The following is a 15662-nucleotide window of genomic DNA, read 5'->3' as shown; positions in this document are numbered from 1 at the left end:
CTCCTTATTTGCTAGCCAACATACTGTTTGCATGTACCACATAAGGTATGGTGTTTGTATGGTTGCAAAAAAATAATAATCTCTAGCTCCTTCCTCTCATTCTTTCTGCTTGCCGTTTGTTGGAAGAAAATGTCAGCAAAGGGAGCAGTACCTCCTGACTTGCTTGGAGATTAATCACGTGCATTACAGCGCAACACTAAACCCACTGACACATAATGGCATCGTTGCTTTCTGCAGCAACTCGGTCAATACATAACATCAAAAGTGGGGAAATGACAGCCCAGTCTCGGCCCATGCAGTCATTAAAGAACAAAAGCCAAGATGGCAGAAATATTATTTATTGTAGGTTTGACCAGGCTTTGTGGGAAAATATCAATACCTCTTGAATGGCAAAAGTCCCTTTTGAAGGAGGGAAATGTCTGGTGTCAGACATCTGGGCCTTGTGTAAAATGTCTGCCCTTTTGGTCAGACTAATCCTCCTCAGAGTTAGCATGGATTTACAGTTATGAGCCACAATGGGCTGTATATTTGGCGCTGGATGAGTGAGCTGCACGACATTAGGCAAAATGGCCGTTGGGTGAGCCAGTCTTACAGTTGTAGGATTCCACCACCCTATTCCTATAGATATTGTGGGACTGACTTTCCATGTTCCCCTGCTGTTTTAGCCTGAGAGATAGTAACTAAGGTCACACAGCGAGCTTCGTGGCTGAGGGGGATTTGAACTTAATGCACAACATAGTGTCTGCTACACTGTGGTGCCCTCTTCATGAGGAAGCAGCATCTGACAAAGCATAATTTATCCAGTGTATGCACAAATATATTTGGCACAGAGAGTGCTTTAACTACCAAAAAAGAGTATCTGTGGGAGAGAGGCACTCTTCACTTCAGCGGTGGTTATCCAGGTATGAAATGCCCTCTCTGGAAAGGTTTGGCACTTACCTTGGTGTCATATGAAAGGTTCTGTCCTGGGCTAGTTGTGGCTTAACAGCATTATAAACGACTTGGGTGAAGGTATTGAGGGGATACTCATCAAAATTTGCAGATGATACCAAACTGGGAGGGGTAGCCAATGCTGCTGAAGACAGAATAAGGATTCAAGATGCCCTGAATAAATTGGAGAACTGGGGCAGAACTAACAAAATGAATTTCAGTGGGGGCAAATGTAAGGTTCTACACCTAGGGAAGAACCAGGAAGATGGGGGACACCTGGCTTGCCAGTAGTACATGTGAAAAGGGTCTGGAAACCAAGCCTTATGAGGAAAGGTTGAGGGAACTGGGTATGTTCAGCCTGGAAAAGAGGAGACTGAGAGGAGATATGATAGCTATCTTCAGATATCTCAAGGGCTGTCACATGGAAAATGGAGCAAGCTTTTCCTCTCCTGCTCTGGATGGTAAGACCCCAACCAGTGGATTCAATTTACAAGAAAAGAGATTCCAACTAAACATCAGAAAGAACTTTGCGGTGATAAGACCTGTTCAATAGTGGAACAGACTCCCACGAGAGGTGGTGGACTCTCGTTCCTTGGAGGTTTTTAAGCAAAGGTTGGATTGGCATCTGTCATGGATGCTTTAGTTGAGATTCCTGCATTGCCGGGGTTGGACTAGATGACCCTTCGTGTCCCTTCCAACAATTATGTGATTCAATGGAGACATTAAATATATATATATATTCTAGGCCTCCTTATCTGTTTAAACTTTAATCTCCTTTTATTCTCTCTGAATTGTGTTGGACAGTTTTAAAGTGGGATTAGACAAATTCATGGAGGTTAAGGCTATAAATGGCTGCTATTTCTCATGGTGGCTATGCTCAGTACAGTAGTACCTCAGGTTAAGTACTTAATTCGTCCCGGAGGTCCGCACTTAACCTGAAACTGTTCTTAACCTGAAGCACCACTTTAGCTCATGGGGCCTCCCACTGCCACCGCGCTGCCGGAGCACGATTTCTTTTCTCATCCTGAAACAAAGTTCTCATCCTGAAACAAAGCGGAGTCTGTAACCTGAAGCGTCTGTAACCTGAGGTACCACTGTACACTTCTGAATTTCAGCTGCTGGGAATCATGGGTTACTCTCCTGTCCTGCTTGTGGCCTTCCTACTCTTGTTTAAAAATGTGAAGAAAAAAGAGAAAACACTATCCTTTAATGTAAAGTAATACAGTGGTACCTCGGGTTACAGACACTTCAGGTTACAGATGCTTCAGGTTACAGACTCTGCTAATCCAGAAATAGTACCTCGGGTTAAGAACGTTGCTTCAGGATGAGAACAGAAATCGCACGGCGGTGGCACGGTGGCAGCGGGAGGCCCCATTAGCTAAAGTGGTACCTCAGGTTAAGAACAGTTTCAGGTTAAGAACGGACCTCCAAAACGAATTAAGTTCTTAACCCAAGGTACCACTGTATAAGCATGTTCATCCATATGAAATCAGCTGACATTCCCCAAATACATTTGCGGTGGAAGAAGTCCCATGGAAATTTGTCCCATCAGTGGGTTCCATCAGGGCCAGAAATGTGTGCATCTTTAAAAAATGAAAGCTAAGGTGCAAAAATTCAAGTTGTTGAGCTTTTTTTTAGACAGCCCCCAAATTTCCTGAACTACCAAAAGAAAAGCAATGTTGCACATCTCACTTAATAAATGGATGGTGCTGTTTATTTGAAGCCACTCACCACAATCCTGTCATTTGCAATCTGTTGGTCAGTACATCGAAAACACACAAGATATCCCTGATGGTGCAGAGTCTGCATTTGTTGCAAGGTAATAATTATGTTGTTGCAATACACTGATCTGTATTTACAGTCTAGAGTTTTCCAGATATAGTGTCTAGAGAGTTAGTGGTATGAATTCCATTAATGTCAATTGCAAACATATGGCCATCATGCTCTGAAAATATATCCTTCTGTTTGCATTGTATTTCAGTTGAAATTACATGGTAAATATGCAATGATGGTAAACAGTTAAGCCTAAAGTTTATGGGAAAGGGATTATTCATGGTATCATTGATAAAAGAATTGGGGCAGGGGAGGAGAGCTGGAAGCAATCAATGCCTGTGGCTTTTCCCTAATGCGCAGTTTACAGCTTCGCGTACAGGACAGCTTGCTGAATATTTACGGCAATGGGTCATGTTCCTTATTTAATTAAAAGAATGCTATCCAGACTGTGCTTGAGGATCCTGTAATAGCATCCATGCCATAGTCATTGCGGCACTTTTGAAATCTGAAGGTGCTTCCAGACATTAATTTGTTCCTGAATGATCTTCAGGCATTTGGTTTGCTACTGGTCATTCCAGGCCATTCCCATGGGAATGGGGCAGAGCCCTCTGATGGTTATGACTGACCACAGCAAGGCAGGTATCAACTGCAACATATAGACAACTACACCACCTGTGCTTCAAGTACAATGTTCCTGGAATGGACATGCTAGGAGATGCTTTAAACCAGCCAAGAGAAAACTTCCTGTTTCCTCCTGAGCTGGGGTTAAACTTCCTCTGCATGTGGCTAGTGTGTGTGTGTGGCCTAATCTGGAGAAGAGGAGCACACCATCTTCTTTTGCTCCTCTCTCCTCCATTTTGTTTTCTCTCTATGTGTGAGCAGAAGTGACTGCCTGTCTGCAATCACTTAGGAACTAACTCCCTTATGGAATAGGTCCATATATTGTAACCTAAGGGATCCAACTGTGAACTGAATGAATGTGAGTAAACTACTTTTATATTCACTTTAATAAGATTGCCGTGTATATTCATTTTAAGAGGGACAATAAAGGATCTTACCAGGAATCTTACATAGAGAGGTTCAGACGAACCTGCAACAAGCAAACCGCTGTGCATTTAAAGGGGAATGTTTAAACTCTGCTAAGACATAGAACTTGCTAACGCAAGTTAGGAAGGACATCTTTAAACAATATATCCTGTCCTGCCTCCCTGAACATTCCTACACAAACTGGGTCTGCAAGACCATTTTTTTCCCAAACCGCACCCATCTACCCAACTTCTGATGTCATATGTGATGTCAGCAAGGGGTCAAGTAGTGATGCAACTACCAAAGTAAATCAGGAGCCTTAAAATGTGCATCCAATGGTGCATTGATAAGAGATAGCAAGCTTCAGCTCTCCCACCCATGAGCTAATATGTGAGAGAGGCAAAGGCTGCTGGGTCAGCTGTACAAGAGTTCACTGCAGATGATGATGATGATGATGATGATGATGATGCCACCCATTTGACAGGGTTCACCTAGCCACTTAGGGCATCTCCCAAAAGAATATTAAAAACACAATAAACATTAAAAACTTTCCCAAAGAGGGCTGCCTTCAGATGTCTTCTAAAAATCATATAGTTGTTTATTTCCTTGACATCTGATGGGAGGGCGTTCCACAGGGTGGGCGCCATCACCAAGAAGGCTCTCTGCCTGGTTCCCTGTAACCTCACTTCTCGCAGTGAGGGAACCACCAGAAGGCCCTCAGAGCTAGATCTCAGTGTCTAGGCTGAATGATAAGGGTGGAGGTGCTCCTTCAGGTGTCTGTACCCAAGAGACCCACAGGATCCCATTTTCCCGGCTAAAATTAATCCTGAAAAGAAACATTCTGTTGTTGCCAATAGAACAGGTTGTGGGGTGTGCTTTGAAGCCCAGGGTGGTGATGAGGTGCTCATACCAGTGTCTCTGGTTTGCAAGTGTGCTCCTGCACTCCCAAAGGCTGGTGACCCCAGAGTTAGGCTGATTCTTCCTCAACCCAAATCCTGTGATCTTTGGAAAATTTTGTACATATGGATAAAGTCTATTTGGCGTGACAACATATTCCAAACTGGTTTCCATTCTAATGCTGCATCATAACAAGAGATTCAGAAAATGAATTCCCACTGGTGATCAATAACATGAATAATGCAGATTAGTTATATTTGTTAATTGAAACTAGTCCCTGTTTCTTTATCCATTTTTGTGTTGAAACAGGAGGGCTGTTTTTTTCTGTGTGTCCGCGATGAATAAGAATAATAGATTGGGCGGCTGTCTTGCATAGAACAAACAATGTGCCACCACGAAAACTCCTACTGTGACACCAGCACAAAGAGGTCTCTTAAGAAAACAAAACAAGACAACTTCCCCTTCTCTCAAGCATGTTAATCAGTCTTCAGCAAAACATAGCCACGATGGCATGATATTATGAGAAATTCAGCATTCGTGAAGCTCTAATGAAGTTGTGCATTTTATTCAAATGGCAACCATACCTTTCAGAACAAACAAACAAACAAACAAATAAAAACCTATAGAGAAAGCCATGATGATGAAACTGGAGGTCAGAGCTGTTCATTGCATGGACAGACGGAGTCCCCCAAACTCTGGGTGGCCCCCGACATGTGGAATAACGACTCAAGACAATGTGCTATGCGATTAAAATTGGCTACAACTTTATTATGTTTCAGATGTGGGTAGACCTTGGCTCAGGCATTGGCCGTTTATCCCCCCCCCCCCCCAGTGTAGGGGGGATGGGCTGGCTCTGGAGAACATATGTTCAAGCAGAGAGATCCTGCCCCCATTATGCTGCCGTCGCAGGGGACAGCAATGACAACCTCTCGGCGTATGGCCAAAGCCTCCCCTCAAAACAACCCCTTTAATGGGAAACCCTGGTATTGCCATTGCAAAGAGGAGGCGTGTGTGGGTCACCGCTACACGCCCACCCCCATTTAGGGAAAATAGATGTTTTGTTACAGGAAAGGCAAACTGGCCAATGCAGGAGAATTCCTTTCCGGCCCTTCAACAGTGACCTTGACGTAGCAGCGCCCGCGTACCTGTGGAGAAAAGGTTAACCAGCAAAAGAAGTCTTAACTGAGGGTGGGCAGGGTGAGAGAAGCTCTGGAGCCAACTGAGATTCCCAGGTAAGATTCTCCCCCTATTGTGTGGGCAGGTGGTCCCTCCCTCTACCTGGCCTGATCACCTTGGCAATGCCTCCCCAGGCGAGATTGGGCAACTGGCTGAGGTTGGTGGAGACCGCCAGGTATCCCACCTGGGGAAGGTGAAGCCATGCCTGTGCTAATGGTGCTGCATAGGGTCCAAGGGACTGTGCGCAACCACGCAAAGGGCACCCACCATTTAATGTGGGGAGTGGTCATTATTTAGCTCTCCATGATTAGACGATACATGCAGATGGAGAAGTGGAGTCATGCCCATTGAGCCAATGCCCTAATTCAGTCATGCCCTCTGCCCAAATGTTCATGCATTCAGCAGAACATCGGACATGAGGAGCTTCGCATGGACAGCCCAAGGTGCATAGCTGACTCACTACTTGATTGGGAATGTTGCACATTCTGGATTACTGAATAAGTGCAGAGTTTGCACACTTAGGCACTCCTTTCCAACAGTACGCTCAAGACACAGACACCACATGGCCAGACGATACATGGGCATTGGGTAGAGGCTGGCAGATGAGGTCCCATTCTCCTGGAACATTGGCAATACATGTGGTAGAGGACCAATGAGTGAACAGCCATATTATGTTTGACCCTCTCAATAGAGGCTGGACAATGAAGGGTGGAGAACGGAGGAATCCATTTTAAATGGATTTATACACAAAATTTGGGGGTTACAACCCCACCAGGTTTTGTTCACATTAGACCACCTCTTGCATAAAACACCTGTTCATGTCTGAGCACCTATGCATTGCTATATTTCTGAACCATATTTATAAGGATTCATATTTATATTTATAAGTATTTTGATACACAATTGCTGTATAGTTCAGTTTATGTGCTTGTTATGGCGCTGTGGGTTAAACTACAGAGCCTAGGACTTGCCAATCAGAAGGTCGGCGGTTCGAATCCCCGCGACGGGGTGAGCTCCCGTTGCTTGGTCCCTGCTCCTGCCAACCTAGCAGTTCGAAAGCATGTCAAAGTGCAAGTAGATAAATAGGTACCGCTCTGGCGGGAAGGCAAATGGTGTTTCCGTGAGCTGCTGTGGTTCACCAGAAGCGGCTTAGTCATGCTGGCCATATGACCCAGAAGCTGTACGTTGGCTCCCTTGGCCAATAAAGCGAGATGAGTGCTGCAACCCCAGAGTCGGCCACGACTGAACCTAATGGTCAGGGGTGCCTTTACCCTTTACCTTACATTAGGAAACCTTCAGTGTGTTTTACTTACTTACTTACTTACTTATTTAAAATTTCTATACCGCTTTATATTTTAAAGAAAAATCTCAAAGTGGTTTACAGCATATTAAATCAACAAAACGTAAATAAATCAATCTGAAGAAAGTCAAATATAGAGCATACAGTCCAAGCAACATAACAGAAAACTAAAATATTATCTTAAAGATTTCAAAATAAAACATTACAAAGGAGGTCAACTACAGAATACATATTTAACATAGTAGGGCTGAATGAGTCTGGGCCCCGCCCCCTAGGCCATATTATAATAAAAAAAATGTGTATTATAGCATTATTGTACACATGATTTTATGTATAATATTATAACCATATTATACTAAAATACTAATTCTTGCATATTATATACATATATAATATGCAGGAAATGGTATTTTTAATGGGACTGATTAAAAAAAATATAACTCACCTCCTGTCAAGATCTAAGAAGGAGACAGGAATTAGAAAAAATAAAAATCCTTACAGATAAGCTTGGCATCCAGATTTTTGGAAAATCCCATCCCTACTAAGTCAAAGGCAGAAGCCAGGTTTTCATTTTACCTCCACTCCAGTTGTGTCCCATAACATCCTGACTTACTTCCTCTCCATCTCTCTCCTCTATGTGGAGGACTAAATTTGAACCCTTTCCCTCTTGAATACAGTTTTGGACAGAGGAAAGATTTGACCTGCACCGGTCAGCCTTGCAGCATGTAGCCTATTTGCACTGTCCCTGCATACTCCTGCTGTAAGTACCTTTCCCTTGTTACACTTCTATGATGCTCAAGCATGTGAAAAAGAGGTGCAACCCAAGACACAGCCTTTGTATAAATCGCAGTGGTGTTCATGAATACTCAGATTATTCACAAAATGGCATGCATCTTGAAAGAGTGAGCGAAGAAACCCACTTCTTAACTTCAATGACATTCCTTATCAAAAATCCAAAAGCTTGGGTTATTTTAATCGTTTGAACATTTCTCACTGTTCAGTTTAATCCAGTAATGCCTCTTTGTCCTTGCAGTGCACAAAAAACAAAACAAAAAAAAAAACAGAATATGTAGACTGATACCTTCTTGGTATCATACCTCTTTCCGTCTGACATATCAATCTTGTTACGTTTGTGTCTGTCTACTTTATAAACGGAATGGGCACATTATGTTCAATTTATCTTCATACTCGAGTATTTATAAATCTCATCCTAAGGTGCCATTAAGTTCTCATAAACTTCCTGGAAGTCTGGAAAAACAAAGTTATGCATGGATCGAACCTACAGTTTGAAGCATCATAAACAGATAAGAAAGTCAACAACAAAAGATTTATTTTAATCCACACAAAGGTTGCTACTTCTGCTCCACCAAAATGCTAGATGCTATTTTTGTGGGAAGCTGGAAAACATGATGATATCTGTATTACCTCAGCTGAAGAAAAGGTCAACAGCTCTATCGCACATCTTAAGTTTTAAACCATCTCACTATTTTCACTAGTTGTGTATCAATTTTTTAGACAGCAGCAAATACATTTTTTGTGACAAGAGACTTTATCCCTGTCAGCAAGTGATGTGCTTTTTCTTCATGAGCTGTACATCAAAATGAAATACATTTGCTGTAATTCCTCCTTCTCAGTTGCAGGGACAGAAGAACATAATTTCATTAAATGTCAAGTGTTTACCTCAGAAATATTTTGAAGAAATGCAAGACGGTGGAGAAAGAAATAGCATAATAAACAGCTATTGAAAGTCAGTATTGCTTGGTTAAAAAGAGGCTTTGAAGACCATTCTTTTCATTGAGATATTCAACAATAAAACCCAACGAGGAACATCTCAGATCTAAAACTTCCTGTAGGAGATCCCGAGAGCCTGTGAGCCCATGTGCTCACTCCACCATTTTCCTTCCCTCTCGTTGTGAATTCCCCTTCCTTTCTCTCTTTTTATTACAGTTAATCATGTCTAGTATTATGCCTGGAATTTTTTGCTAACCATAGTTTGTTCAAACAGCAGTTCAAACCAAGGTGGCAAAAGGAGATTTAGAGGTGACCAAAATTTAGTTAGGGATGTCAGATGAATCCACTGAAATCCCCCATCAAAGCACACAATATTTATGAATATTTTTTGCCTCAGTTTTCTACAACAAAAGCATTTTTTTAGTTAAAAAAACTTGCACTATACATAAATAGATGCTTTGTAATTGCATTACTTACATAAATGCTTTGTAATTTACATTACTTACATATTTATGTATATTTCCTTGCCCCCACAGGGGTCACATTGATTTTCTCTTTCCTGAAGTGTTGTTTGTTGGATTTATGTGTATATACTTGTTTGTTGCAATAGACACTAAAGCTGCAGTCCTAACTCATACAAGTCCCTTGAATTCAGTCGGATTCACTCCCAGGTAAGTAGGACTATGATTTAAGACTTAATCCAACCCCTACTGTGAAATTTAAAAACCAGTAGAATTATAATTCGTCATTGTTCTTTTTCATATGGAAAGAAGAGATCTCATTTGCTACCAGTGGACTTTGGTTGCATACACACAATACATTTAAAACACACACATCCCAGAATCCTTAGAACTTTAGTTTACCCTTCACATAATTATAATTCCAATCACCCTTAACAAGCTACAGTTCCCAGGATACTGGGTGTGTGTGTGTGATTTAAATGTGGTGTGTACAGAGCCTTTATATGTGCCCCTCAGTTAAAACCTGATGATTCTCAAGTTATCAGACAAAGAAACATGTTTACTACAGACTTTAAAAATATAAATTAGCTGGAGTCCAGTAGATGTACACACAGGGCCCTTTTTCAATTAAATGCCTATTTGTGAAATAAAACATTGCATTACGAAAAGGAATTACATTACTGACATTTCACAGTGAGTGGAGAGTGCCTCAGAAATGTTGAGTACTGTATGTACCCAGGCAACAAAGAGCAAAAGCTCAGCAGGGTGCAGCTCTGTCCTTCCCTGATGGCCGAGTGAAGGAAACAAGGCAGGATTTCATTCATGCTGAACTGTAAAATCAAGTTAGCAAGCTGAAATCCTAGCCGCACATAGATGGAAGTAAGCTTTGTTGAATTCAATGGGACTTACTTCGGAGTAGGCATGGTTAGCATGGCAATCATAGATGACTTTGTGATGGGCCAATAGCCACCTCAATAACTTCATCTTGAAGGTGCCACAAGACTCTTTGATGGCTTTTCTGCAAATGATTAACAGGGCTACCCATCTGGAAGTTCATTTTAATTATTTATTCATTTCATTTCTATACCACCTTTATATTCCAAGGACCTCAAGGAGGTGTATATGGTTCTCTGTCTCCCAGTTTTGTTCTCAGAAGAAGAAGAAGAAGAAGAAGAAGAAGAAGAAGAAGAAGAAGAAGAAGAAGAAGAAGAAGAGTTGTTTGGATTTGATATCCTGCCTTTCACTCCCCTTCAGGAGTCTCAAAGCGGCTACAATCTCCTTTCCCTTCCTCCCCCACAACAAACACTCTGTGAGGTGAGTGGGGCTGAGAGACTTCAGAGAAGTGTGACTAGCCCAAGGTGACCAAGCAGCTGCATGTGGAGGAGCGGATACACGAACCCGGTTCCCCAGATTACGTGACTACCGCTCTTAACCACTACACTACACAACCCTGTGAGATAAGCTGGGCTAAGAGATGGTGGTTGGCCCATGGTCACCCAGTGAGCTTCATGTTTGAGTGGGGATTTCGACCCTGGTCTGCGAGGTCATAGTCCAACACACTAGCCATTAAACCACACTAGCTTTGAAAGGGGACAAAAAGGGAAGCTGACTGATTTGTAAATATCAATTGAAGGCTGACATATGCATGTCTCTCATGGACTTAGAAAAAGGTAAAGGTAAAGGTAAAGGGATCCCTGACCATTAGGTAAAGTCGTGGCCGACTCTGGGGTTGCGGTGCTCATCTCACTTTATTGGCCGAGGGAGCCGGCGTACAGCTTTTGGGTCATGTGGCCAGCATGACTAAGCCACTTCTGGCAAACCAGAGCAGTGCACGGAAACATCGTTTACCTTCCCACCGGAGCGGTACCTATTTATCTACTTGCACTTTCGATGTGCTTTCGAACTGCTAGGTTGGCAGGAGCAGGGACTGAGCAATGGGAGCTTACCCCATCGTGGGGATTTGAACCGCCGGCCTTCTGATCAGCAAGTCCTAGGCTCTGTGGTTTAACCCACAGCGCCACCCACATCCCTTACAAAACAGGGAAACACCCATTTTTACATTCAGTATTTGTTTACAGATACAAGCTGATGAATATTTCAGAAGAGATAATGTTCTTTACTTTGGTAGCAAAGAGGAGGGATCCATAACAATTCATTATACAACTTTAGACACCAGGGAAAAACATTCCTTTTTTTTTACTAGGCCTTTGGTTGATTTGATTGACACCCTATGCCCTTATAAAATGTGGGGGCTTTCTTGCAGGGGTTATTGGGTTGTTTTTATTTTGATTATATATTTTGTGATTTTATATTTTGATTTTGTTCTGTGAACCGCCCTGAGACCTCTGGGTATAGGGTGGTAGAAGAAGAAGAAGAAGAAGAAGAAGAAGAAGAAGAAGAAGAAGAAGAAGAAGAAGAAGAAGAGATGGCTGTTTTCATCTGAAATGTGGCAAATGTGTTAGCCAAGATAATCTTTCCTTTAATTAAAAATTAAATCAAGGCCCTGACTTAAAGTGTCATGTTTCGGGTGTGTGTGCAATATCCCTTTAATCAATCTTCCTCATATAGTCAAAGACAGAAAAGAAACCGTGATAAAGATCTGCAATTGTGATGTCGGTCTCAAAATGAAGTTGCAAGTTCACTTCCAATATGCAGGGCAATGTTTACTTTTTAGAACCGTTCAACTGTTTAAACATTGACTCTTCGAAATACTGTTACTATTCAGGGAGAGGGAATGTTAAAAACTGGGAAGATTCTCTGCTAATTGCTGTTGTTGGCATCTGTCTGTCTCGAGAGGTACTTGAGGGAAGAAGTCAAACCGAAGTCACCTCCCTTGGGTGCAAACTTGGGCAGTGTGTATGGAGGTCTTGGGCTGCCCAAATTACAAGACCCTCCCTTGCAGTCTCATGGATGAGGTCCAAAGGAAAGCAGAACAATATATTTGTCACCAGCTTGGCTGCAGGAGTTGCCAGAAGGAAGCATCCAAGACACCAGCCAGCCGTCCTAGGGACTCCACTCTGGATTTGTCTGGGGTTTAGTTGAACCTTTTCTTCTCCTGAAGATATCCTGCAAGGCAGCAAAGGTTCAGGAGTTTTCTTTCTCCAACATGGGCTACCTTCCCAGGTTGATTTGTATAGGCCCCTCAGCCAAATAAAAAATGCTTTTCAATACTATAAGGTGAGATCACCCATGTGATCTTTTCAGGACTCATGGCTCTTTCAGCTTTATTCTCAGTGACATAATCAGGTGTCCACATCCGACTGGCTACATAGTGTTGTAACATCATATCGTTCATTAGATGTTCCCTGATGGGCTTGGGATTACTCTATGAAGACCAGTCAGTTAGATGCAAACGCCTGGAAAGGTCCTAGAACAGATAATTCAACAAGCTTGGTGGATCAGGGGAAAGCTGTGCATGTAGTATAACTTGATTTCATTAAAGCTTTTGACAAAGTCTCCTATGATAGGCTGGTAAAATGTGACCTAAACAAGGTAATTGTTAGCTGGTTGACTGACAGAACCCAAAGTGTCTCACTAGTGTTTCCTCATTTTGCTGGAAAAAAGTGATAACTGTCCTGGGCCCACTGGTATATATAAGAGACTTGGCTAAAGGTATTGAGGGGCCTGCTCGTCAAATTTGCAGATAACAACAAACTGGGAGGGGTACCAATGCCACAGAAGACAGAATTGGGATTCAACATGACTTTGACAGATTGGAGAACTGGGCCCAAACTAACAAAATGAATTTCAAAAGGGGCAAATATAAGGTTTTACACTTAGGCAGGAGGAAACAGCTACAAAAAATTTAAGCTATAATTTGGATCCCAAATCAAATTGTGGCAATGACTGCTCCCCGCATAAAACGGGGGGCGACCTTTGCGTGGACGCGCGCAGCCCTGGATCTGGAGCAGCTCCATCAGCATAGGCTTGGCTTCGCCTTCCCTCAGGTGGGATACATGGAGGTCTCCGCCTACCCCAGTCAGCTGTCCAATCCCACCTGGGGAAAGCGTTGCCAAGGAGATCAGGCCAGGTGGGGGAGGGATTACCTGCCCACACAATAGAGGGAGGATCTTACCTGGGAATCCTCACTTGGCTCCAGAGCTTCTCTCACCCTATCCAGCCTCAGTTAATGCATTATTTTGCAGGTTAGCTTTTCTTCATAGGTTTTGCAGGTTAACTTTTCTTCACAGGTATGCGGGCGCTGCTACGTTAAGGTCGCTGTCAAAGGGCTGGAAAGGAATTTCCCTGCATTGGCAGGTTTCGCCTTTCCCGTAGCAAAACGTCGCAACTTTGGCGGCATCAGACCTTGGGCGGAATCCTTTTGTCCATCTTCCTCTTCGCAGCGGCGATACCAGGGTTCCCCGTTAAAGGGGTTTCTAAAGGGAGGCTTTGACCGTACGCTGAAAGGTCATCATTGCTCTCCCCTGCAGCGGCGGCGTAACGGGGGCGGCTATCTCTGCTTGAACATATGTTCTCCAGAGCCGGCCCATCCCCCACACAAACACTGGATAACCCTGATGCTCCCTAGGTCCCTGGCTGGGGACTGGGGAGGGAGAACGCCCAATGCCTGAGCCAAGGTCTACCCACATTTGAAATTTAATAAAGTTGTGGCCAATTTAATCCCACAGCACGTTGTCTTGAGTCGTTATTTCACATGTTGGGGGGACTGCTCGGGATCTGGGGGCTCCGCCTGTCCACGCAAAACAATTTCTGCAAACGTTCAGTGGGGCCCTATAACTGCATCCATGACACTATCTTCTGCAGCTGTCCTTTCCCACTTTTGGGGATAATCTGGAGAGTTTTTGTTGCAGTGTTAGAGAATATATTTAAAAAATAAAATAAAAGGGGGATTCACAAAATTGTAGGACATTGCTATCAGAAGGAGTGGGGTTCATAACTTTTTATTCTGTTTTATGCTTTTTAAAAAGGTCTAGTACACTAGCTTGCTGCAATGGAGGAGCACCCAACCTCTACAGAGTGATTTTAAAAGAAATATTTTAATGTTCACAGTGTGATATAGGTATAGGATAGGAGCTTTGTCACTGCAATTGTTACCAATACTGATATGCTATGTCAGAGACGCTCATGGCACTTAAGAGAATTCACACAGTTGGAGTGGATATTGTGTTTTCCACTGAGTAAAATATTGTGACTTGAATGCTGCAAAGATTTCCCCCACAAATGAAGTATTACCTTGAGGAAAGACATCTGGATCCTGTTCAACAATTGAATACCAGCTGTACAATTACAGTTGGGGAGGGGAGCAACCTCTGGAACAGCCTTCAAGTATCAAGTTGTTGTTTTTTCTAACCACTTTCTGATTCTGAGGTTCCACATCTGGATTACAAACAACAACAAACACATGCAAACACATTAACTTGTGTCTTGAATAACTAGACGGTTTAAATTATTCACAAATGAAATGCAATTTCAAATGATCGTATGCAGTAGATACAAATTATGCCCTCCCCCTTAGAAAGTGTCCTTTAATAAGAATAAGAAAGAAAAACATAGTGAGGAGTTGTGAATAACTCTCGGCACATTCAAAACTAGCCACCTCATTCATTGCATTCTGGACTTGGGAACTTTCCCCCCAAAATGCACATGACCAGCACTATGAAACATGGGCCCAGATATAAGTTGTGGATTTACCTGTGAAAATATAAGCTTGCAGGAGACTGGGCTTTCTTCTGTCACAATAGCTATGAGTCACACCATTCACATAAAAAGAGCCCCGGTGGATCAGGCCAAAACTCCATCAAATGCAGCATTCTGTTCTCACAATAGCCATTCTGATGCCATTCAGAAGCCCACAAACAGGAACTGAGTGCAACAAAGCGTGTTCTCTTTCATAGAGAGCACGTGTTACGGTGGGGGTCTGACAGGCCACCCCTCTGTTCTTGGGCTGTTTAGTATGGATGACCATCTGCAGTGATTGGGTGGCTGGGTTACTGGGCAAATTTTGGTGTTGCCATTTAGGCGGACGGACCAAAGGTTATAAAATCAAGTCACGCAACATTGACTGGGCTCTTTTGCTGCGTGCATCGGTTCTAGGGCTATTGCGTTGACCTTGTTACGCCTGTCATGGGGTCATCTGCTTTCGGGGCAGGGGCCTGGTAGGAATTTTGTCCATTTGGCTGATTGGCTGATGCCATTTGTTTTTTGCCTACTGCGTTGGCAATACTGCCTATTTGCTTACAGTCACAACTTGTAAGGTTGTGGTTAAGCATTGGTTAAAAAATTGGTTGGTGGAGGGGTAAGGATTGGCGGTGCCTGCCCCTCCAATGCTGCTACGGAAAGGGAATTCTGTTAAAGGAATCCAGGGGCTTGCTATTCTTTCGTCTGTACCCCTGAATGGAGCTTAGGGC

At 43.0% G+C, this 15662-nt stretch overlaps 1 long non-coding RNA gene across 1 annotated transcript; it reads right to left on the bottom strand.

Moving 5' to 3' along the window:
• Window positions 1-12510: 12510 nt before the first annotated feature.
• Window positions 12511-15076, bottom strand: LOC310843036. Its single transcript, XR_014563480.1, has 3 exons — window positions 14947-15076; window positions 14488-14617; window positions 12511-12661 (listed from the first exon to the last, which is right to left on the bottom strand). It is a non-coding gene; the product is annotated as an uncharacterized lncRNA (long non-coding RNA).
• Between the last annotated feature and the right edge of the window lie 586 nt (window positions 15077-15662).

Source organism: Podarcis gaigeae (assembly GCF_964106915.1).
Source record: "Podarcis gaigeae genome assembly, chromosome: 4".
In the NCBI taxonomy this organism is placed as follows: domain Eukaryota; kingdom Metazoa; phylum Chordata; class Lepidosauria; order Squamata; family Lacertidae; genus Podarcis; species Podarcis gaigeae.
The sequence above is the reverse complement of the archived record's forward strand: the minus strand, read 5'-3'. Positions and strand labels throughout refer to the sequence as shown.